This window comes from Rattus rattus, chromosome 1, assembly GCF_011064425.1.
Source record: "Rattus rattus isolate New Zealand chromosome 1, Rrattus_CSIRO_v1, whole genome shotgun sequence".
Classification (NCBI taxonomy): domain Eukaryota; kingdom Metazoa; phylum Chordata; class Mammalia; order Rodentia; family Muridae; genus Rattus; species Rattus rattus.
Window position 1 is genome coordinate 219,305,001 of NC_046154.1, and position 26,076 is coordinate 219,331,076.

The 26,076-nt window shown below is 39.7% G+C and overlaps 1 protein-coding gene across 5 annotated transcripts in view; it reads left to right on the forward strand.

Annotated features, from left to right (window-relative positions):
• The window catches only part of LOC116911200 (protein SMG5-like), a 117,825-nt gene that overhangs the window by 66,271 nt on the left and 25,478 nt on the right, over window positions 1-26,076 (forward strand). For 3 of the 5 annotated variants that reach the window (XM_032915085.1, XM_032915112.1, XM_032915103.1), the window contains exon 3: window positions 23,927-23,967. The exons of 1 other annotated variant lie outside the window; for it this stretch is intronic. The gene's annotated coding sequence lies outside the window, so the exon portion shown is untranslated. Of the gene's footprint in view, window positions 1-23,926; window positions 23,968-24,064; window positions 24,113-26,076 lie in introns of those variants that run through there. One more of the 5 variants, XM_032915121.1, reaches the window with a different exon arrangement.

The following is a 26,076-nucleotide window of genomic DNA, read 5'->3' on the forward strand; positions in this document are numbered from 1 at the left end:
TTCTCATGCTTAAACTGTGGCTGAGGACAAGGATCAGTGCTAGTTCTTCATGTGTCTCCAAATGCAACAGACCTTCAATAAAGTTTCTTCTTTAAATTATTTATTTACATATTTATTTACATATTTATTTACATATTTATTATTTATTTATTTGTGTGTGTGTGTGTGTGTGTATGCATGTGTGTGTATGCATGCTAGGACATGTGTATGTAGGAATCAGAACACAGTTTACCAGGGTCAGTTCTCTCTACCATGTAGACCAGAGTTGAATTTCTGCCATCAGATTTGGGACCACATCTCTTTATGGGCTAAGTCATTAGACCTACGGTTGTATCTTCATTTTGTGTCTCATTGAGATTTTCCAGAGCAGCCTATGTCCACGCTCTAATATATCTGGGGAGAAGCAGACAGAAGGGACAGAACAAAGAATATCTTCTGCCCCACAACTAATGTCAGTGTGGCATTCTAACGTTAGGGTCCATGTGATGGATACAGATTAGGTTGATTACAGATTAGTGTGAATGGTTGAAATCAAAGGGTTAAAGATCACGTTCTTGCTCATGGCTCATCCCCTGGTAGTTCAGACCTCTACTATAAGGACAGATTTAATATCTGAGATATAAAAGCCCACTTCTCAGTATTTCATAAGGATTGCTGTCACATGGAAATGCATATTTTTGTATCTTACTTCCAATTCCCGGACCATGATTTAGAAGCAGGAAAGAGAGCGATCATCTTGAAGGCATTTTTATTATTATTATTTAGGTGTCATCGTCTTAGGTTTTGAATTATTCAGACAGAGTATATAGATTTTGACTTTCTCTTTTCATGGTGTCTATTTCATTTTTATTTACCTCACTAATGCAGATAGTTCAAAGACTTCCATGAAAGCCAAAGGCTGCCATAGCAGAGTAGTCCTTACGAAGGATCTCCATCAGCTCAGCCCCGATCGCCATCGCTCAGCACTTGCATTTTTACTCGATTCTCCTTTCCTTGCAAGTTTCTTTTTCATTTCTCCACATCTGAATAGATGTCCAGTCCTGAAGGCATTATGGCATTGGATACAACACTTGCTCTGGCCCAAGTGAATTTAGCTTAGGAAGTGAGAAATTCCTTCCTGTGTGCTGTGAGATGCTGACACTTGAATGACAAGGGTGTGCGTGATGCTCCTCAAGACCTTCTCCAAAGGCTTCTCAAACATTGATGCCATCCTCTAATGTGCAGTCCCTTCCTTCCAATTTCAATCCTAGTCTTAGCTCTCAGAAAGGTTATCATTATGTTCTTAATACACTGCACAACCAGACGCTTGTGAGTCTTGCTTATTTGTACTATTCCAGGAAGCTGGTATCTTTAGCTTCTTGCTGGGTAAAAGTCTGTCCCCAGAGAAATCAAATTTGTTTTACCTACATGTAAGTGCATGCAGTGTCTACAGAGGCCAGCAGAGGGTGCCAGATCACCTAGAACTGGAGGTACAGATGATTGTGAGCCACCATGGGTGGTACTGAAAAATCTGGAGTAAGTGCTCCTAACAGAGGCTGAGTCAGCACTCTGGCCTCCAACTTTTAAAAAGCAGATTTGTTCATGTTTGCAGTGCCAAGCAAGATAGATTGCACATATATCATTAGGATCTGTTCTCGGTCAGACCCTCTTACAATACTGGGCATGATCACCCTCTGGGTGTTTTCTCAGTGTTCTCAGTGTTCTCACAGACCATTTAACCATTGTCACCCCGCTCTGTGGCCCTGTCTGTTCTGGAGACAGACTTTTACCCAGCCCCTGATCTGGAGGGGCTGCCTGCATTCTTTTGGGGTTAGGCTTCAGCAGTATCGGTTAGGGAATTTTATTTCTGGAAGAGAGAGACATGGAAGCAATGATTTCCACACAAAGAGTGTCCAAAGGCTAGTGCACTTCCATGCAGCTCCCTGCTCTTGCTACCTGGGGCCTCTATTGTCCCCTGGTCCCTCATTTATAGTTGTGTTTTCGTCCTGACCTTCAGGTCAGAGAGTGACAAGAGAGAGTACGTCCTAGTCACTATCTGGCACTAGGCAGAGATTAAGTGAGAGTCATTCTACCAATAGTTCTTTAATAAACTTCCTTCAGTTGATTCATGTGCTTCCTGTTGGGAACAGTGGTGACTCTGACTAATTTTGGCAATAAACATGATTTCAGAGAACATAATGTTATGCCACATTTTTCTTCTAGGAAAAGAAAATAGATAATAAATAAGCAAACATGCAAAAATAATTGTGAAATCATCTTTATAAAAATATTTTATTTGATGGAACATGAGTAGAATGTTGGTTCTGAAGTATGACATTAGTTCAGAAATGGCAGAAGGCCATAACTACTGTTCAAGGGATCATTGATGATCCCAATAAAAAGAAACTAGTAAAGGCCTTTAAAAAGGAATTTGCCTGCAGTGGTACTGCAGTTAGGCATCCAGGATATGGAAAAGTCCTTCAGCTACAGGGCGACTAGGGAGCACTGGGACAAAGCACAGACAACAGAAGGTTCATAGGTTTTAAGTGCTTGTGGCTCATTGAAGCTTAAGTGAGGAATTCCTGGCAATCAGTAGACTTTTTCTTCTCTCCATTGCTACAGGTTTAAAAACACAGAGCTTGAATAATATACCCATTTGAGGTTCACATTGAACTTGGCCCAGTGTAACTCCTTCATACTGCCAACCAAAAAGAGATGAAACAAAAGGTAATGGTATGCAGGTAGAAAACTTGCTGGCTGCAAGGCCCTTGCAGAGAACAAATACTACAGAAGGAGCACTAGTGGTTGGATGCAGGTAGCTCAGAGAGTTGGCACAGGATGGAGGGAAAGCAGAAGAGGACAAATGACATGACGTGTAGCACAGCACTGAGAAGCAGTCCTTGGAGAAATCTGCTTTGTGGTGAATGTATGCACAGAGGATGTTGTTACGTAAATCTATGTTTCTCATCTTACCTTCCTGGGGACTCCAGGAAGACAACAGATTAATAAGTTTCTCTCAAACTAGAAAATACAGACATCTATATATGTGAGTTACATTAAAAAATGTTTCATTGTGATTTTTGAAGATCCAGGTCAATGCTTGTGTGCTCCCTTTTCTATTTTTCTAAACCAAGCCTTTTCTGCTTCTTCCTGCCACTTCTTGTCTTTGGCCTTGTCATCCGTATGTCTAAACCCGGGTGTATTTTATATTATTGCAAAATTCTCTCCCAGAAAGCCAGCCATGTGTATAGCTTATTACTTCTTACACAGAGCTTTCCTTACATTTTCTTTTCTCCTTAAACATGAAAAAGCGTTGTTTCTGATTTTAAAGTGCAGGTCTCTCACTGCAGGTAGGCCTACAATTCTTGTAAACTTTCTTATCCACAGCTAGATTTGCTCCCCATCCTTTACCAACTTCTGCAATGCACTGTGATATTCACAGTAAGTAGCAAACAGCAACATAGCACCCTGCAACATCCCACACCTTAAACAGCATTCTGCAAAGCACCCTACAACACAGCACCCTTCAAAACTATACCCTGCAAAACTGCACCCTGTAACATGGCATCTTCTAGAACAGCAGACTGCAACACCACATGCAACACACACTGCATCCTGCAGGACAGCACTCTGCAAGAGAGCACACTGCAACACTGTACAATACTGCACCACGTGACATGACTCTCTGCAACATATCACCCTATAAAACTTCACCATGTAACACTACACCCTGCACAAGACAGCACTCAGTAACACAACAGTTTGCAAAACATCATACTGCAGCACATCCCCCTGCAACAAGGCACCCTACACACTTCATTCTGCAAGAGAACATTCTTCAAGACAGCATCCTTCAACACATAACCTGCAACACATCACCTTGCAACTCTGCACCCTGCAGCACTGTATCCTGTAACATGGCACCCTGTAACATGCCCCCCTGCAACACTGCACCCTACAACACCACACCATGCATTCTGTACCCTGAAACACATCTCCCTGCAACACAGCACCCTGAAACTCTGCACCCTGCAACTCTGTACCTTGTAACACATAATCTTGTAACACAGCACCCTGCAACACTGCACCTCACAATACAGCACCCTGAAACACTGTACCATGAAATGCATCACCTGATACACTGTACCTTGGTACACTGTACCCTGCAACATAGCATCCTGTAACACATTGCCCCGCAGCATAGCATGCTACAACTCTGCACCCTGAAACACAGCATCCTGTAAAACCCCACCCTATAACACTGCAGTCTGTGAAACTGCACCCTACAACTATATACCGTGCAGCACAGCACCCTGCAATATTGTACCTTGCCACAGTGTACCCTGCAACGCAGCACCTTGCAACATAGATTCTTATAACACTGCACCCTGCTATACAGCACTGTGAAACACTGCACCCTGCTATACAGCACTGCCAAACACTGCACCCTGCTATACAGCACTGCCAAACACTGCACCCTGCTATACAGCACTGCTAAACACTGCACCCTGCAACGCAGCACCTTGCAACATAGATTCTTATAACACTGCACCCTGCTATACAGCACTGCGAAACACTGCACCCTGCTATACAGCACTGCAAAACACTGCACCCTGCTATACAGCACTGTGAAACACTGCACCCTGCTTTACAGCACTGCCAAACACTGCACCCTGCTATACAGTGCTGATTTTTCAGCAGAACCACCTACCGGGCAGATGATCTTGGAGAGGATCCCCCCCCCCCGAAAGGTTTTGAGGTTACATAGGCATTGCAGTGCACGCCTGTAATCCCAGATGGTAAAGGATTATAGGCAGGAAACCTTCAAGTTCAAAGCAAGACTGAGCGATATAGCAGGATTTTTTGGGTCTGCCTGAAGCCAGCAAATTGTTCTACCTGTGTAATATTGTCCTTTACTGCCTTGTCAATCAGGTGTCAAATCAAGTGTAACCTCCTCTAAATTTTTTTCTAATTTTAATTTTTTCAATTTTGAAATAAGCTATTTAAAAACAAACTTAAAAATTTAGTATAAATGATTATATAAAATATGTGTGAGTTTATATATGGCCTTTAAAAAAGGGCAGTGCACGTATTTTTGATTTTTGGTTAAAATACTCAGAGACTATAGTTATATTTTATACCTTCAATTAGCAGTTAAAATAAATATTATTAAATATTTAGAAAAAAAGTATTGATTGACTGATTAGAATTTAAAATGCACCCCCCCCCGCCCTCAGGAGAGATTCTGCCCAGTGGATGATGCTGGCTGAGAGAAATCTGTGACTTCTCCAAATTCATCTTTGTTTTCAAGCTGTGGCTTCCTGTTGACAAGGATGGACATGGATCAGTCACAGACAGAACGGTGCAGGACTTGTTGCAAGGATAAACACTAGATAATACCAATTGGATTTAATCGGTTTTAAAAACCATACATAAATAAAATTAGAAGAGAATTCGATTAATAGTGGTACGAATGGAGGGACACAAGGAATACCAGAGAGGAGAGAGAGGGCTGAACATGATAAAATACATGGGTACCTGTCTGAAATTCTTAAATAATAATAAAGAAAAAGGATTTAGATTTAGACCATTCTGATTTGGGCATTACTCTGAAGTAACCACTAGATGGCAGGAGTGAACAACAAAATAAACCGTCGTCCAGCTGCAGGAAACAAAAACATCCAAAAAAACCCCAGTTTTTATTTCTTCCCTCCTTGCCCCTCCCTTTCATTTATTATAGACTCATTTCCTCAGTCCTCCTCTCTATACTCCCCACTGTCCCTGTGTTTACAGATGTAATTTTGAGAAGCCCTTCGTGCTTCTGTGAAAATCGGTCACAAGAAGTCGTAATGCAGACACTAAAACTGCACAAAGTATTTTCTTGAATTAAAGAGGTTTTTCATAACTGCTTTGTGCTGGAGGTGGGGATCAAGCTTCAGAAGACAGAAAATCCCAGAAAGACTTAGGCTTTCAGTACAGGTCTTTAACATGCAGAGTGGGGCGGAGTGGTGGTGAGAAGGAGGAGGCAGAACATGCTAGAAACCTTAGGCTTTGTCTACACGGATAAGACATATTTGGCCTCTGATATTATCAAAGCATTGGCTGGATAAGGATCAAAGTGCAGAACTGAAGCTTTTCTTTGAAATAAAGCAAAGCATACCCACCCACCCAAACACCCAGACAAACAAAGCAAACGAGCAAGCAAAGCCCAGCAGGGTGTAAGTACAGATGCTGGAGATGGAGCTGCTGGCTTGGCTAATCTATTGCACAGGGGAATCAAGGGCTTGATTGACAGCCATGCAATTCAGAACTGTGCCGGGGAGCTTGACTCAGGCTCCTGATTCTTCCTGGTGTCATCATTCTCCTCAGTAAATCCTCCTCGTTTATGATTAGTTTATTTATATTATTTCCAAAGTCGTCTCCTTTTGAAGACTGGATTTAGTGTAGATTTCGAATTTTGTTCCCTGATCCCCCAAGGAACACAAAAGCACAAAATTTAAGACTATATGAAGAAACCTTATGATGAAACCTTACTAGGTGTAAGCTAATTTAAAGACATATATGTATAGATTATATATGCTATGCATATCACTATATATTTCTCTCTATATAGATAAATGTCTACATCATCTATTATATATATATATATATATATATTCATATCCAATATATATGGGCTTTGAAAATGAGTACTTTACATTAGTGAACAAATAAAAGATCTGGTTTCAGAAGACATGATCTGTTATGTGAAGATCTCAGTGACTGGAAATGTTAACTCTTTATGAGTTAGAAATGCCCAAGCGTCACCCCAAACATGTCAGGCTATTACCATTGCTCTTGGTTGTCCACCATATCTCGATGGCAACACCTATTTCTGGAGACACCACACACTTTAGTCACGGCACACAGAGAAACCAATCTTGAACTGACAGGGAAACTCTCCTTACCGGTTAACATTCGAAGGTTGGAGGGTGGTGTGCTGGCTACTAAAGGATAAAAGATGTAAATGATCCCTCCCTTTTATGCACCCTGCATGCTACAATACTAACTTGCCAGTCAATGTGTATGGACTGCAATAGTGGCAAGACTGCTTATGGGAGTAACCAACCACTTTCTTGAATTAATTTGAGACCTGCTCCACATAGACTTTGAACATTGTTAAATCCATAGGTAGGGGATTCATGGGCTCTAAAGAAGAAACTGCTGATATTTTTCTAAGTGGTCTTGTTATCATACTACCTTATAAATATATGTTTATGCCCATAGAGTTGTGGTTGACCATCCTCGACCAGAGAGGCTTTTCACTGCAGTGCACTGTGGTTGATGCAGATGTGCATCACCATCCAATGTGCTGAAAAGGATTGACCGAGAGTACTCAGCTGCGAAGACGGTTACTTTTCTTTTGGAGTGTGGCCATTGGTAGATTCCCCATTCCCCATCGGAGGATCCCAAAACCCTTCACATATGGGCAGTAACAATTAAATTATAAAAGAGGACTTGAAGCCGGGAGGGGAAATATGAAATACTGCTGAGATTTGGAGTGTGAGGAGTGGATTTGATCATTTTCATACGTGTATATATCAATGCCATTTTCAAAGATTAAACATACATGCATACTTATGTATAGAATTTTTATTATTATGACATTTTAAAATGAATGCTTAGCATTTTTTTTAAAGTAGGCTTTAGAATGTTTCTGTAACATTAGTCATTCCACTTGGGGACACACTTGGAGCAAAGGTTTTTACTGTCCAGCTGCCATGTTTTTAAAAACCTATAGGTAGTTAAGGCATAGAGGAAGGATCACCTCTTTAGCTTTCTTCCTCTTTTTCATAATCTTTGTCTCTCTCACACACAAATGTGCAAATGAGAGAAGAAACACATGATAGTATAATTTGGACCCTGCCCCAACCGAAGGGGATTGGAGAAACCACTTTCCTTGTTATGACCTGTCAATTCTTTTCTCTTGGTGGTGAAGTTTAACACCAGTCCATGAAAGGAGGCAAAAGGGAGGCATTGCCTCCAGATGACGCAGCTTTTGTGATTATAACCTCAGTGAATAAGGACTCGGTGGCCTCTGACAAAGCTCAGTGACCTCGGGGCATACCATGCTATTTAAACAGGTCCCTGAGCTTGCCAGCAGCTCAGTCACAGTGAGTGCAATTGTGCTGCTGAGTTGATCATGCGTGGTTTCCATCCCTGGGCGGGAGCCCTTCTTTAGTTAAGTGATAGAACCCCACCCCACCCCTGCCACAGAGTTATGGTTTTCTCATTCATAAAGCAAAATTGATACTACTTGCCAACTCTGTTTTTCTGAGTGTGAACGAGCCTGTGAAGTGCCTGGCATACCCATGTCCATAGTAAATACTTAACGGACAGAAGTAATACTTTTGGGACAGCGTTAGAGCAATTGATTGTGAACTGTGGGCTTTAACAGGCTCTGCTTTATTCTTATTCTCCACCTTAGACAGGCTTCAGATCACGTGTGGGCTACCTGAATCTTATCTGCACAAGGTCACGATACCATGCTATTCACAGGTTCCTTGATCTGGGATTTGCTAATTATATATCTAGTGGTAATTACTACTATTGTTCACTCCTTGAGTTATTTATTGAGATCAAGATATGTTTATCTTTGAAACTATAGATCACTATACAAAGAACTATTGTTCTGGGCTGGATGTGTTTGATATATCTTTAGTCCTGGGCAGAAGCTTCTAGTTCTCTATGACTTCAAGATTAGCCTGGTCATCAGAGATAGTTTTAGGCTAACCATTAGTAGATAGTAAGAGCCTGCTTAAAAACCAAACAAACAAACAATAAAAAGCAATTTTTGCTACAGGGAATATATAGATTTATTGCCAAGGAAGCAACAACAACAAAAAGGAAAATAAAAGTACAACAGCTAAAAGCGCTGTTGCTTAAACTTAGCAGAAATTGATCATCAGTACCAAATGTAAGTGGGTTGTGCATGGTCAACCCTGGGGAATTTCAGAAATGAAAGAGTCCTAGGAGCTGCCACCCCTTAGGGTGGTTTTTATGGGTGGACTAAGATTGCAGATGTGCAAACAGAGGTGGCCAGAAAGAGAAACAACAAGAGAGGAGGCAGTGATAGGACAAGCTGTAATTTTACGTGATGTGGATGAAGAAGAACCTGTCCTCATAAGATGCTCTAGGATTAAGGAATGGAGAGTGAACCACAGTCAGACCCACATAGAGTACCACTCTGCAGTGCAGCATAGGAGACTGCAGAAAGGCCTTGACTTAGGAGCCTGCTTGTTATGCTGAGGTAGCCAGGGGAATCATGGCAGAAAAGTCAGAAATGGCAAGGCAAGTTGAAAAGGTATTATTGTGGGACAGTGATTTATGAGTGGAAAGATTATGTGGACTTTGTGTGCCAGCTCAAGTATTTTTGCCTAAACTTGAGTGCAATGAGAGACATTAGATGTTTTTGAGCAGAGAAAAGGCAAGACCTCACTTTGACTTCAAAAAATTTTCCTGGTTGTGCTTTCATGAAGACCGAGAGTTGAAGTATGTTGGAACACACAGAAGCTACAGTACAGGTAAACGTGATGACGGGTAGACCATGTTGGTAGCCAGTTTCAACATGTGGTGATAGGGAAGCTTTAATTGGACCCCAGATCTTAGTAAGTCCCCAGACTTTAGAGCAATGGACTCCGAGATGAAAGTGCCATTCAAGCTATAAAACTCAGCACATAGACAATACCACCTGCCAAAAGTGAAGACAAAAACCTAGCCTATCAAAGACCATAGCTTTGGGAAAGTTTCTGAATCTATTAAACATGAGTTTTTGCTTCTACAGTTCTGCTTCTGGCTAACTGTTCTTGTTAACTGAAGTACGTCAACTGAGAACAGATTTTTGTGCTTAAAAGCTTACCCTGATTAAGGGTCTGAGCTTCACTGGGACCCAGAACACCCAGTGAAGTTGCTGGATGGCTAATTCACACTTTCTCTTGACTTAAACCTATATCTTACCAGTCTGCTATGGTGAATACCACCACAGAAGGGTCTTTCACTTGCCTTTTGTGGAGATGAGAGACCCACAAGCCTCTCCAAATGGCCAACCATGGACCATAGAACTCATCTTATTTGGGGGTTAAATTAGAAAACTTAGTTGGATATTAGCTCTCTGTCAGATTTAGGTTTGGTGAAGATCCTTTCCCAATCTGTAGCCTGCTGTTTTGTCCAGTTGACTGTGTTCTTTCTGTTACAGAAGCTTTTCAGTTTCATGAGGTCCCATTTATCAACTGTTGGTCTTAGAGCCTGAGCCATTGGTGTTCTGTTCAGAAAATCGTCTCCTATACCACTGTGTCTAAGACTATTTCCCACTTTCTCTTCTATGAGATTTGTTGTATCTGATTTTATGTTAAGACCCTTGATCCACTTGGACTCGAGTTCTTTGCAGGGTGATAAATATGGATCTATTTGGATTATTCTGCTTGCAGACTGCCAGTTAGACCAACACCATTTGTTAAATATGCCTTTTTTTCTTTTTTTTTTCATTGTATGGTTTTGCCTTCTTTGTCAAAAATCAAATGTCCATAGGTATGTGGGTTTATTTCTGGGTCTTGGATTAGATTCCATTGATCAACCTGTCTGTCTCTCTACCAATACCAATCAGTATTTATTACTATTTTCTGTAGTAGAGATTGAGGTCAGAGATGGTGATTCCTTCCAAAGTTCTTTTATTGTTCAGGATAGTTTTAGCTATTCCACATGTCCTTTTCCATATGAAGTTGAGAATTGCTCTTTTAAGGTCTATAAGAAATTCTGTTGAAATTTTGATGGGGACTGCATTGAATCTGTAGATTGCTTTTGTAAAATGGCCATTTTCACTATGTTAATCCTGACTATCCATGAACATGGGAGATCTTTCCATCTTCTGATATCTTCTTTACTTTCTTTCTTCAGGGACTTGAAGTTCTTGTCAGATATTAAATCTTAAAAAAGAAAAGACTGTCATCATTAAGAAAAGTCAAAACATGATAATAACAAAACCCCCAAAACTACAGCTAATTATGTTAGAGATTGAACAAAGGGACACAGGTATGCAGAGACATACATGCAGTTAAAATAACCATACACATAAAAATATATTTTTAAAAAAGTTGGTTAGTTTTATGTCATCTGGGCGCAAGCTCAAGTCATTTGAGCAGAAAGATTCAGTTGAGAAAATGCTGTCATAAGATTGTTCTATTGTCTTTGGAACACGTTTTTAATCAATGACTGATGTAGGAAAGCCCAGCCGTCTGTGAGTGGTACAACCCTGGGCAAGAGGTCCTAGGTGGTATAAGACAGCTGCCTGAACAACCATAATGAGCAAGTCGGTAAGCAGCGTCCTTCTGTGGTCTCTGCTTCAGTTTCTGCCTTAAGTTCCTCCCCTGATTCCTAATAGCAGTGTAGTGTAACTTGGGTACTGTAAACTGAAATACCCACTCTCTCTGCAAAGAAAATTTGGTTGGTTTCCTTTTCCTATGGTTTTTAGTGCCGTTTCCTTGCATGAGTTCTCAAAAATTCTTTCCTTTTCACTGAAATAGCAGTAACATTCTAAAAACGTGCTGTGATGCAATCTGTCCTTCTCCAGGGAGTGAAAGTGAGTCCTGGGAATGCAGGGTTCTCACAATGACTGCTATGGAGAGTGTTAGCAAACTGTTCTCAGACCATGCCCATCACTTACCTCTGAGAATTCACCCATCTTAATGAATTAGTTTTACCTCCATTAGTTCAACCAAACTCAATTCAAAATATCTGTTTTATGTTGTTATTGTGGTATTTTCCAAGCATGGCTTACATCAAAAGAACTCAGCACATTCTTGTTTATACCAGGAAAGCAATGCTGTGTCTCATCTTATCTCCCATGTTTTCATCTTCTCACTCTTTGAGCTCACTGAGGACAAGAATTAAGTCTCATATAGCAAACAATAAAATAATAGTAAGGATTCCGTCACCATTTGAACTTGAAACAGTTAATTTTTGGGAAAATAGGATTTTAAACTTTTGGTTTCCAAATTTGCTGTTTATGTAAATTAGGAAAGACATTTTGTTAAAACTCACACATAAGGTCTATAGATGTTTACCTCAGTAAATCCAAGGGAGAGTATTATAGATTGTTCTGTTGTAAGCGATCTTAAGAGAAACAAATGCCAAGGAGTGGTGATACTTTATCTGAACTCACTTAAAATAGCCGGAAGTTAAGCTTAATCTGATTTTCTGTTCATGGTGGTATTTGGTTCAGGTTCAGTCAGCTGTAAGTAAAGATTCCAAGGAGCTGTTCCTTTTTTCCATGAGAAACTCACACCTGACAGGGGTTTTGGTTTGATTCTAACTTTCTTGTTCATCATTGCTAAGAGTCCTCATATCTTGACTATATTTATGCTGTTTGTCTTTGAGATGATTGGCCACTTTACATTGGAACAAATCAATGTTGAAAATGAATAGAAGTCCTTATGGCTTCACCTTGTCTACTTGACTCTGGCATTTTTCAGATCACTGACACAGAGTTGTGCTTTTAGAACTAACTATATGTTTTTTGAGAAATTAATTATACAAATGAATATGCACGAATCCATCTGTCTACACAGCTCCACCGATCATGCAGAACTGAGCTTGTTTATATTTCCTTTTTTTACCTCTTGTCAGCAATGATAGCATTTCTTTATTATTATTGTTAATTTATTGTTTGAATTTACATCCTGTTCTCAGCTTCCCCTCCCCCTGTCCTCTTCGTCCTTCCCTTCTCCTTCCCCTCCGTCCATTCCCTTTTCTCTTTGTCCTCAGAAAAGGGGAGGCCTTTCAAAGATAGCAACCTGTCTGGCCCTATCAAGGTGCAGTAGGACTAGGCATAGCTTCTGTTGAGGCTAGGTAAGTTAGGGGAAAGGGACCCAAAGTCCGACAGTAGAGTCAGAGACAGCTCGTACTCCTGTTGTTAGGGGGTCCCCCATGAAGACCACGCTGCACACCTGTTATGTAGGGAGCCCAGATCCATCCTGTGCACATTCTCTGGTTGATGGTTCAGTCTCAGGGATAGTCCCAGGTTAGTTGATTTTGTAGGATTTTTTGTGGTATTGTTGACCTCTCTGGTTCCTTCAATCCATCTTTCCCCTTTTCTACAAGATTCCCAGAGCTCCAACTAATGTTGGATATGGGTCTCTGCATCTGTTTTCAATCAGTAGCTGGGTGCGGCCTCTCAGATGACAGTCGTGCTTGGCTCCTGTCTGGAAGCATAGCAGAATATCATTAATAGTGTCAGGGGTGGGCTCTTTCTCTCATGGCATGGGTCTCAAGTTGGGTCAGTCATTGGTTGGCTAGTCCCTCTTTATCCCTGCACATCTTGTAGGCATGAAAAAAATGTTGGTCAAAGTTTTTGTGGCTGGCTTGATATCCCCATCCCTCCATTGGAAGCCTTGCCTTAGATGTTTTAGGTTCCATATCTATGGCTAGGAGTCTTGGCTAGGGTCACTTTCCTAAATTCCTGGGAGTTTACATTATGTTAGGTTTCTAGCTCACGCCAGAGATGCTCCCCACCCCCACTGATTCTAGTTCTTTTCCCCTCATCATTCTCCCCATACTTGATCCCTCCTGATCCCCTTCCCACCCTCCCTCCTACCCTGATTCCTCCTTTCAGCCTCACCTAATGTCTGTTTTATTTCCCCTTCTCTGTGAGATTCAAGCCTTCTCCCTGGCACCCTCCTTATTACTTAGCTTCTTTGGGTCTGTGGATTGTACCCTGGTTATCATGTACTTTATAAGGGAGCACATATTATGTTTGTTTTTCTGGGTCTGGGTTACCTCACTCAGGATGATCTTTTCTATTTCCAACTATGTATGTGCCTGCAAATTTCATGATATCATTGTTTTTTAATAGGTAGTAATATTCCTTTGTGTAAATAGCATTTCTAAGAAAAGAAGGAAATGTTACTTTAGAGACTAACAGACTGTTTTTCTTATCACAAGATATGCTTCTCCTTGCCTGCAGGTTATTCAACCTTAAAGGAACATATGTGATCACATGCTTTCCTCCTATCAGTAAAGTCTCTGTGTTTGTTGTGAGCTTGGAAGTGTTTCCAGGCAGCAGTGCTTCCTTACTCTGACAAACAGGAGTCCCAGTGAGCACTGAGTAGAAAGAGTGTGCTACTTTAAAATTTTAAAATCCTCTCCATTTATTTTTTTACCTTTTCTCCTGACTCCTGTATTAGTATCTCATGAAATTATCATCTCATTAAATTAGTATCTCATTAAACATAGAGATTATTTTTTTTAAAATAAGTTCCTTTTCAAAGCTCTTTTTACTTGTTCTTTTTACCTGATAGAGTTTTCCTTCTCTCTTTAGCTAGGTAGAATCACATATAGGCTCTAGAGGGCCCTGCTCCTCTTCAGACCTGTAGCCTACAGCATTGCTGGCTCTGCTCTGCCATCAACAGAGACAGTCACTTACAGAACAATTACCTTACCCGGAAAACACACCTCATTCAAACAACCTTACAAGGCAAGCATCCTTATTTCTGTATGTCTCAGCGACGAAACTCAATAGACTAGGGATATAGGCGGCTTTCTCAACTTTCCCACACTGTAAGAAGATTTTGTCTCAAGTCTCTCTGGAGAAGGGAAATCCCAGTGCTTTGACTAAGTGCTGAGACCCAGGTATTTCCAGAGTGACAGAAGTGCATATCTGAGCAGGCAAGGTCCCATCTGAGTAGGTGCTGTCTCATCACTGTAATAATCATATGGGACAGTAAGTGCATTGGACTGCATGTTAGCCTAATGCCTACACACAATTGGTTTTAAATAAATATTTGCTCAATGATTTACATAGAAGAGCCTTTTGAAATTCTACAAAGTCAGTATTAAAAAACTCACAATTCTGGTTAGCACTGTTAATAGTTTAAAAATAGATCCATGTATGTAGAGATTTTAAAATAGTTACAAAGATCCATAAAAGCTATACATTGTTGTCAAGCCAAGTCACTGGTGTCCTTATTTTTCTTAATAGCAACTGACAAGGAGGATAACTGCAGGATACAATTCTTAATTATTTTTAAGACATAACTTTATTTCACTTCACTTTTTAGGAAGTCTATAAGTAAAAGTTTAAAAAGCACAATGTACTTATTTTTATTTGTGTATGGTCTATCTTATATTCACTTTTAATAATATTTATTGTACTATTTTTAGTGACAATATTGGAAACTCTTTTACTTGTTAAATAGATTATAAATGTTTTTACTTCTGACATTGTAATTTTATATTTGGTATTCAGACTCGGAAACCATGAAACTTAGTATGGTAATTTAGATGTAAAATATTTGGGGAACTCCCTGTCTATCCCTTGTCTTTGGGATTACAAATTTCTCTATGTTGTGTGGATTTCCATTTTTATTGGTTCACAGCTGGTTTCCAGCATGAAAACCACTCCAATTTTCTACTAACTTGGACACATGAAAGTTATCTTACAAGACCTTTTCTACATCAAATATTCAGCAGGAAATGAAACCAGAAAGAAACTCACAGACAAATAGGGTGATGAATTCAGAAGGAACTTTTAGTTATAGTGAGACTCAGTGTAGACCCCTTTTAAAATAAAACGGCATTACTGACTATTATCATATTTGACTAATGAAAACAGTTTTCATTTAGAAGTTTCCAAGAATGTTAATTTATAGCAATCGCTGGTGCTCAACACAGACGCTATTGGCTAGGCAGATAAAATGAACAGTAGCAGGTGGATCTAAGAATGCTGATCTGGTCTGTGGTGCAATGGATAGCACACTGACCACACTGGAGTCAGTGTACTCTCTAGAGCACTTCTGCACACTCTCAACAAGGCTCTGCCATTTGTATAAGATCAGGCTTGCTTTAGTTCCTGTTCAGCGGCATCTCTGATATGTATGTTCAGTGTCTATTTGGCTTTGGCAATTCAAAATGAAGGGCTCAATGGTTTGCTTTTGTTTTTGCTTTGTTTTGTGTTTTTGTTTTTAAAATGATTTTTTTATTTTTGAGGTTATTATATAATTACTTCATTTGCTCCTTGCTCTCTTTCATATTCATGGCCTCTTTGTTCATCAATTATTGCTATATGCTTGTGTGTATGTGTATATACATACATTCCTGACTATCACCTGTTCAGTCTTTACAATGTGTTAACTACGTGTGTGTTTTCAGGGTTGATCATTTGGTATTGGATAACCAATTGATATACTCTTCCTAAGAAAGGCTACTCTTTGACTCTCAGAATTCCCTAGTTGCCTATATTTCTTTGTGTAGGGTTTAGGCCTTGTGGTCTTTCCCTTCACTATTTTAACTGATTTTTTAATCGTAGAGTCTGATGCAAATCCACATTATCCCACATGGATCTGTCCTTAAACAGTTATTTCAAACCCCCCCCCCGCTTCCTCCTCCTTCTCCCCCTCCTCCCTCCTTTCTTCTCTCCCTTCCTTTCTCCTTTCTTTCCTTTTTGAAGCAGAGCCTCTCAATTCTGTAGACCTGGCTATCCCAGAACTGCCCAGGTAGGCAGGCTGCCCTTGACTCACAGCCCCCTCCCCATCTCCCACGTGCTGGGATTAAGGCACATGTCACCATGTTTAGCCTCAAATTGTCTTTCACTAAAGACCTGATACAGCTGAGAATTTTAAGACAGAAAAAATTAGAAAAACATCATTTCAACAATTGTTTGCTTTCATTTGTTTTAAAGGTGAGCCTACAAATAATTACAAAAATTATTATATTTTACATCTAATTGCTTAGTGTAGTGTGTCAAGGGAAAAATGTGACCTGCCTGAAACCAGAACTTAGAACTGTTCCTTGTGTCTAGTAACCTACAATAAATAATTGAAGAAGTAAAAAAAGATCCTTTCAAATCAGCAGCTATCTTAAAATTGTATTTTTTGATTGAGAATATTACCATCATTTTCTTCAATGTCTTTTGAGTCTTAATATTCATTCCTCAATCTCAGTATTTATTTCTTCCTTTCAGTTTTAACTCATGCTCAAAAATCATTATCTATATAGTGCCCATGATAGGATGACAGGAAAAGTAGGTAGTGTTTTGAACTTTTGTAAAATTCTTTTTAGATATTTAGGTGTAAGTGTGTGTGTGTGTGTGTGTGTGTGTGTGTGTGTGTGTGTGTTGTCATAGTAGAACATTATCTTAGTCACTGTTCTATTGTGGTGAAGAGATACTATGGCTAAAGCAACTCTTATGAAAGAAAGCATTTAACGGGGGGGGGTCTTGCTTATAGTTTTAGAAGTTTAGTTCATTATCATCATGGCGGGAAGCATGGCAGCAGGCAGTTGCTGGAGAAGAAGTAGAGTTCTACATCCTGATCCACAGGCAACAGGAAGAGAGTGAAGTACAGAAAACTTCAAAGCACACCCCAGTGACACACTTCCTTCAAGGCCACACCTACTCCCACAAGGCTATACCTACCTAATCTAAATAATCTTTTCAAATCGTTCCACTCACTGGTGACAATCTGGGACATTCTCGTTCAAACCCTCATGAACATTTACTTAAGCATGCTACAGAGATAGATCCAGTCCTTTTTCATTTTGGTTTAGGCAGTAATTCTCAGTAATTCAGTTTAGCAGTATATGGCATAAACACTCTGAAAAGGTTACAAATGTAATGTGGTTTATAAGTGAAGAGCAATTTTGTTTGGGCTGATTCTTGAGCCAGTATCAATGAAGAGAGGGTAGGCAGGCTGGAGAAAAGGAAAATAAGGAGGAGTAGACATACCAGCTCATTTATGGACTTGTTGATCCCGAGTTTGTTTATGTAGCTGGAATGATACACTGCTTAAAAAAGACAGGAAGGTCAGACCAAAGACTGGGTTGGATAGCTGAATTCATGCAAGGATGAAGTCATTTGCCAGTGAATGAGGAGTAATGTATGTGTACTGGCTAGTTTTGTGTGTCAACTTGACACAAGCTGGAGTTTTCACATAAAAGGAGCCTCAGTTGTGGAAATGCCTTCATGAGACCCAGCTGTAAGGCATTTTCTCAGCATGGGAGGACCCAGCCCATTGTGGGGGTGGTGCTGTCCCTGGGCTGGAGGTCTTGGGTTCTGTAAGAGAGCAAGCTGAGCAAGCCACAGGAAGCAAGCCAGTAAGTAACATCCCTCCATGGCCTCTGCGTCAGCTCCTGCTTCCTGACCTGCTTGAGTTCCAGTCCTGACTTCCTTTGGTGATGAAACAGCAATGTTGAAATTAGCTGAAAAAACCTTTTCCTCCTCAACTTGCTTCTTGGTCATGAGGTTTGTAGAGGAATAGAAACCCTGACGAAGACAGTATGCAATGACTTTCTCTGCAGGGCATTAAAGAGAAATTATAGTACTGCAAAAGCCAGGGAATTGTACTGAAGAGAGACAACTCTGGACATGTTAATAAAGGATAGTTCCTGCAGAATAAACAGGAACGGATGCTGAAATTCTTAAAATCAACAAAGTGAACCCAAACAGGGATGTAAAGAAAATGTGCAGAGCATTGATTCTTTCTCATTTATGCGTTGGACTTTTTAAACATTTATCATGTGCTAGGCCACATATCTATACCAAGTTCCGAGAAGTAAGTGGACATGAACCCTCTAAGGGCTCATGGTCTAATAGGGGAGACAGAAAGGAGAACTCAAAGGTTATCACATTTATTAAATAGATAGCATATAAATACCTCCCCTCAGGGCTCAGAGAGCCATGAGGATGAGTGGAAGAGGAAGCAGAAAGAGTGGAAGAACAAGAGTGGAAGAGGACACAGGGAAAACAAGGCCCTTCAAATCAACATGAGTCAGGGCCAAACAAACTCAGAGAGATGGGAGCACTGTGCACCCGTCTGCGGCAGGTCCCTTGTGTATAAGTGATGAGCCTTAGTTCAGTGTTTTTATGGGATTCCTAAGTGTGTGAGCAAATGGACCTCTGATATTCTTGTCTTCTTTTAGGCTCTTTGTCCTGTCCAACTCCAGTGGGATACGTATTGTTTTTATCTTATTATATTTTATTATTATCCCTTAGAAGCCAGTTTGTTTTCTAGTGAGAGACAGAAAGGGAGTGGGTCTGGGTGGTAAGGGAGGTGGGAGGAAACAGGGAGGAAGAGATGGAGAAGAAACTGTAATCAGGATATATTGTTTGAGAAAATAACCTATTTTCAAAAAAGAGATATAGAATATCTTGGAGAAGATATTTTCTCCCTTGTAGTGATATATATTTTTTTCTGGTCATCCCCATTGTTTTCTGTAGGGCTGTGGTTAATAGAAACTGTCCAGCACCGGATAGACTCTCTGATGTGCCATCTCTGTAAAGCAGTTGGCTTTCAGAAGACGCTAAGGCTGTTCATTTTAGATCCCATTTGCTGCCTGGGGCTCATCTGCTGCTGTTTAGCAAAGGATGAAAGAACCCAGACAGCGAAGGCTAGCTGAGTGAAAGGGAGAGCAGACGCCCTGCAGATACACCTAATTGGCTAACTTCCAAAACATCTTCAGGCTTCCTCGGAGCTTTGATGAAGCGTTAAAATCGTGTTTTCAGGGACTGAATGTCTTTTCAGATGGGTGATAGATCCTCTTGCCAAGGATAAAAAAGAGTGGATTGAGTCCCATAGCCTACACCTGTCACCATCTCACTTTATTTAGACAGCAATAGGCTGATGAAGAGGGCTCCTGCTTTCTAAAAGGGAGGAGCAAAACATGCTGCTTTACCACACAAGGGTCTACAGGCTGTGTCAGCCATACTGTGGGCACTTGCCCAGTAAAATGATGTAGCAGGTGGGAAGTCGTTTATAAGTACATTTTTCCACCCCTCCCTGGTGGAAAGTAAATGGTGACTCAGACACCAGCAATATCTCATGGTGTAAAAGAGCCCCTCTAGGGTTTTCTTTTGAGTTGACTCACTGGTACTACACAAGCTCAGCTTTGCGATGACTAGGTTTATGAAGTGCTGGAATGTGTAAAAGGAGCACAGATGAGTGCTAAGCACACAGTAGGTGTTCAATCAGCCTTATGGAAAATCCTGCTTGTGTTCATTCACATCCTTTTAAGTTCTTCTATTGTCCTCTCAACTCTTGAAGATACACAAAGACATACACGCACACACACATACACACACACATATAATTTTCCTCTCAAGTCTCAGACTTTCTGTATAATAGTGAGCAGAATCAATTTTATTAATTAAATAAATTGTTCTCCTTTTCCTTTCTTATTTGTCAAAATATTAAATAAAACCAACAGATTGATTTAGAATATTGGGTATTAACACTAGTGATACATCTTAGTATGGTTCTCTTTTCTTTTCATTTTTAAATGTAAATCTGTAGAAAAATTATTATTACAGTGTTTTTCTTTTTATGTAGAGTTTCACTATGTAGCATAGACTGGCCTAGAATTCACTATATATCCCAAGGGGCCTTGAATTCATAGTAATCTTGCTGTCTCATCTTCTTAAATGATGGGATTATAGGGTTGTGCTACAGTGTCTACCTTGTTTTTCCTTTTAAAGGAATTGACTAATGTTTTTAAATTCTGATGCCTTTTACTGATTGTTAGTATTTCACTTGTAGTTTCAATTCATTAGACATACATTTAGGGCACAGTTCTTTACCATCTGAGTTTGACAGTGAAAAAATTTAAGATAATAAAAGAAAGGCTCTAAAATCAGAAGATTTAGAAAATGGCTGTCAGAAGTTGTTTCTCTCTCTTCTACATGTTCAGGAAGACCATGTAATTGTGTATGCAGGTTAGGTAACTGTTCACAGGAGTGAAGCATTTTCTGCCTTTCTAATTATAATTGAAAACACTGTCAGTATTCCAGTTTCAAAATAAGAAAACAGCTACAAAACATTTAATGCTCTCTGCTTTATAAATGATGTTCTTCCTCACCTTGTATGGAACTGTTATAGCTGGAATGACTAATAACCCCTCCCTACAGACTATTCATCAAGCATATGGGTTTTCCATTTTATTTCATAATTCACATTTGTCTTAAATTTTAGTAGAAGAAGAATTATCCAAGGAGCTTATAAAAATGGGAGACCAATAGTCTGTGGGCAGATATTCTGACTTAATAGGTTTGGGGAGAAGTTTTGGGCTCTCCCCAAGTTTAGAGACATCTTCTCTGTGGCTTGTGGGGCTAAGTGGAGATGTACTACTCTTTATATCTGGGATTTTGAGCCTGTCCTATGGCAAATTCCACCCAGAAGTCTGCTGCTAATCCTCTCAGAATATTCATTCACATCTCTACAACCATAGCCTCACAAAATTTGTCATTGTTGAAATATAAAGGTAATTAATTTTAGAGTAGTAATGCAGTTTTTATGAATTTAGGAAAAGCTTTAGTTGTAAATTCTTATTTTAAAATTTACATATGGGCAGAGGAATTCCTCACCAGTTATTAAACATTGAGTTAAAATATTATTTAAGCATGTCCATAGTATTTTAGATGTGGGAGAAAAATCAGAGTTTCTTAAGAAAGGGAGAGTTTTTGGAATAATCTAGAATTGATATTGAATCCTTTAATATTATCCAACATAATTTATATCAGTAATATGTCTTTATAATTGTGGCCTTCCAGAAAAGTTGAGCTTTGTTTAAATAAAGGCCAATGTGAAGTTGAAATTTACAATAAAATTTTTATGAGAGACTCTTTTTGTGCTGTGGACAGGTGTATTTGTATGAGAAATAAACTGTCACCTGCTATTTCACAAAAGTCTTCGCTGATAAGCTTCATAGGACTTTCTTGAGGAAATGCTTACGTGCTTTCTCTAATATGCTGGACTAGAATGTCCCAAGAGGTCTTGCAGAATTACAGTCTTCTATACATCTGTGCTGTCTGTTGTGTTAAATTTCAGCCACGTATAGGCACTCAAGTATTTGGAATAGATCCAGGAAAACAGAAGAACTAGACTTTTAGGTTGGTTAAAACTTAGTGACAAGTTTATTTAGGGACACATGGCTAGAAGTAGCTATATCTTTCAGCACAGGTCTAGATAGTATGATATTTCACTTGTAGTCATAGAATTTATCTATATCAAGGCAATACAGATTTCAAAGTCCTGTACAAAATTAACTTATTGAAAATACGTTCACTGGAATGGTGATTTTTTTTCAGGCATATGTGGTGGTGGAAAGTACATTGAGTGTGAATTAGGTGAAAAGGACAACTAAAGTTGTCTGCAGGAGACACTTGCTTTCCCTTGTGAAATGCAGGGTGTCTAACTAAGGATTGCATCTGTGACTTTTCCTGGGGATATATATGCCAGTGCCTATTCATCCCAGTTAGGTCAGTGATGATAGATTAAAAAAAAATCTACTCTCATCCAGCTTGGTGAGCCAGTGACTTCACTGGGGTTCCCTATGGAAGCCTAGGTGTCCCTCAGGTAGCTACATCAGCTAACTTCATCTTCCCATGGATGATGGCTTATGGAAGTTGCATCCCTGAATCCCAGTGTACAATTTGCAGGCAGCTGCACTGAAGAGGGTCTCTTCTCCCCAGAACTTGTTTAGGTTCTCATAACCTGGGGCCGGGGGAAAGGTCTTATGAATCTCACAGTTTTTTGAGCTACCTGAATTTTCTTGGTTTTGTGAGATTCCTGAGCATTATGAGCTCTTCTCTCTACAGTAGGGGATGTTTCAATTTAGAGTAAATATGCATAACAGACCCCAGCTGTTGTATACGAGCATTATAGTTCCTGAGTGAAGAGCACAGAGAAATCAGTAATTTACTTTTCTAACACCACATTTTTCATCTCAGGGTTTTCTTTACAAAGGACCCTTTTCCCTTTAAAATTTTTCCATTATTATATCTGTGAAATTACATTGCACCTATAAATTCCTCATGTGGCCTTTTGCCCACTCTCCTGCTGTACAATTACAGTGTTCTGCTCTTAGCTCCATGTGAGCATATCTGTGTTATACATTGTCTCCTCCCCTTCAATTCACATGCTAAAATCCTGACTTATGTTTTCTCAGAAAATGACAACAGTTTAGGACAGAGTCTTTAACAATATTGAGAAAAATTATTGTAGGGTTAATCCAGAATCACAGGTGTTACGTATTAAAGGACATCAGGACTCCCTGGAGGAAGAGTATGTGAAGATGGCAGGGAGAAGATGACCCAAGGGTCATGAGGAAGAGAGAAATAAAACCAGCTCTTCTATTCTCAGATCCCCAGTCACTGGAAGTGTTTCTGTTGATGAAGTCATTGAGTCTGAACCTCTTTATTATTGCAGCAGTGTTCGTAATTTTGTCAGAATTGGCTAGAATGGAGGCTGTCCCTTGATTTTTTTTATTCAAGGGAACATTTTACACATCCCACAGGTAGGGGGAAAACCACTCCAAACATTTGGACAGACTTTGGTAGAGACTTTTATCCCTTATATCTTATTTATTTGTGTTTCCTATGTCTCATTTTTCGTACCTTTATTCTGTTTTTACTTAATCACTACCCGGTGACTTTGTCACTGAGATTCTGTGCTTGTGGATTCTCTGTTTCCATTTTTCAGTTTATTATAACTTTAGTTTTTTTTTTACATGTGTGTGTATGTATGTGTGTATCTGTGTGTGTGTGTGTGTGTGTGTGTGTGTGTGTGTGTGTGTGTGTGTGTGTGTACTACAGCAAATATGTGGAGATTAGAGGAAAACTTGCAGAAGTCCTGATGATTAAGCTCAAGTCTATTGGCTTGGAGGCAAGTACCTTTACTCACCACCCGCTATGTCCAACACCAAGATCTAGTGGCGTCTGAGTTCACAAGGAATGGTCTTTGTTATGAACTTCCATTGCATTCATGGTACAGCATATAGCTACTCTCCCCCAATGAAAAGCCTCAGTCCCTTTGTTTCTCACATCTAGCTGTGTAGCCACTCTAGAAAAACATCTGGAAATAAAACACAGTACACTTGGTCCTTTAGATCCTAAATTCGTTGATGTTGATTTTCATCTTTTGTTTTTCAGATATTCAGTGATCAGTGAGCATCTGCTGCATGAAGAAAACTGTAATTATTGACTTTGGACTTCATTCGGATGTTCACACGGCCGTAGTCAGACAGTGCTTTGATATTTTTTTCTCCTGGACAGCCTGGGTGGGTAACAACTCGAGCATAAGAAGCCTCTGTTTGTGTGGGGTTACATAATATTGAGGTGAATGGAAGAGTCTTGTGTGAATATCACTTTCAGATTCATATTGATTTATATTGCAACAGTCTGGCTTCCTAAATATACCTTTCTTTAATAAATATTTTTAAAAATGAGCTGTGTAATAGTTGATAAAATTCAATGAAACCCTAAATCAACTCAGAAAATCAGACTAACGTCCATTTAGTGAGGCTGAGTTGAGTCTATTAAAACTCATCTTTCTTTGAATTACAAATAGCCAGCTTGGACTGGTAACATGTAAGGAATCTGAGAAAATACTTTAAGATTAAATAGAAAAAAATATTAAAGGATATATGCTGTAGCAATTCTTTCACATTATAATTCATCTTTTATTTGACTTATATGCATTTCAGAGAACAGTTCACAGTGGCGATGAAGGCGGATGCTCTTTCAGTACATAGAATTGGTAAATGGAAAGGCAGGGGACAGATGAAAGGGAAAACTGGAAACAATACAAAGGAAGAGCTAGAGTTTCATTTTCCTGTTCAGTTCACATGCCAGAAGTTTTGTTTTGTTTTTTTAAAAAAGGACATAAGGACATAGAAACCATCTGCCTGAAATTCTGTTGATTTGGTAAATGGCTTGAGAAAGCCTGGGGGTGGATGTGTCTCAGTATGCAGGCTACCTCACCAGAAGAGGGAGTGTGAGGTGCAAGAGGACCCAGTGGAACTTGCTGTCCCTTTCACACTCTCTGCATCTCACTGTTCTATGCAAACCACGGAGCCTTATAAAGGCTCCAACTTCAATGATCTTATTTAACAGATGAACATGAGGCCCAGAGGAGCTAGGATCTGGGACAAAAGCAGATGCTTGTTAATTTACTCAAGTGTCATTTTACCAGGTCAACAGTGACAGTAATTAACTGCAAGATACTGCTGTGTGGAAACCTTAGTAACAACAGTTTGCAAATATTTGTGCCTGTTGCTTCTGAGGTCATTGAAGTTACTAGATATTTAAAGGTAATAACACAATGATGGCTTAATCACAAAAGGGTAAACAGGAACAAGAAAAAGTGGAGATTAAGGGGAAGAATGATAAATTCAGCCTAAGAATTCAACCATACAGATGCAAAGATCACAGGCAGAATAATGTGGAGTCAGTAATTTCAAATCTGAATGAGTCCCTGACTAGTTAGGTACATTTGACAAAACTTATACGCCTCACCTCTTTTAGCAGGCTTGTCTTAAAGTGATAAAAAAATTCTGTATTTACCCACATGAGACATGCTTAAGACAGTGGGTGGAGGGGCTATGAAATGTATCCTGTGATTCCACTTCCTTGAATCCAGAAGCTTGTGTGATTAATTTTCTTTTTTTACTATGACATCCACTAAGGGGTTAACTTCCAATGTGTAGATTAGGGAAAAGGTGATGAGATGTCAGGCCTGTGAGTAGCTTGTAGAAAACAGTGGCTTCCATCTTCCCAGAAGACTGTCTCTCCTTCTGGTTATAGTGACAATATCAGTTACAGGTGGCAGGTTCACACAGCAAGGAACTCAGGCCCTCATTCCAACAGTTGTGAAGACCAGGTGTTGATAGCACAATGAGTTTTGGAGTCAATTCTTTTTCAGTTTAGTCTTGATTACAGTATTTGGAGTGGACCCCGTCTTAGCTATCCCAGATTCCTGTCTAGTCCATGAAGGTATACGATAATAAATACATGCAACGTAAAACCACTGAATTTGGGGATAACGTTATGTAAGTGGTCCAGACAGTATGAATACAAAGTTGTGAGTCGAATGGTAAAGATAAATGATATTATAATAAGAATTAAGTAGGGGCACTACAGCGTGCTTTCAGATGAGTTGGTATTGGAGAAATAAATGGTTGCTTTTATACAAACAATACTCATGACAGGAGTGAATAAAGATTTGAGACTAGAGGAATGATCCCAGAGACTTCAGCATGGAAGTGTGGAGAAGCAGAAGGAGTCGTTCAGACTGCTATCAA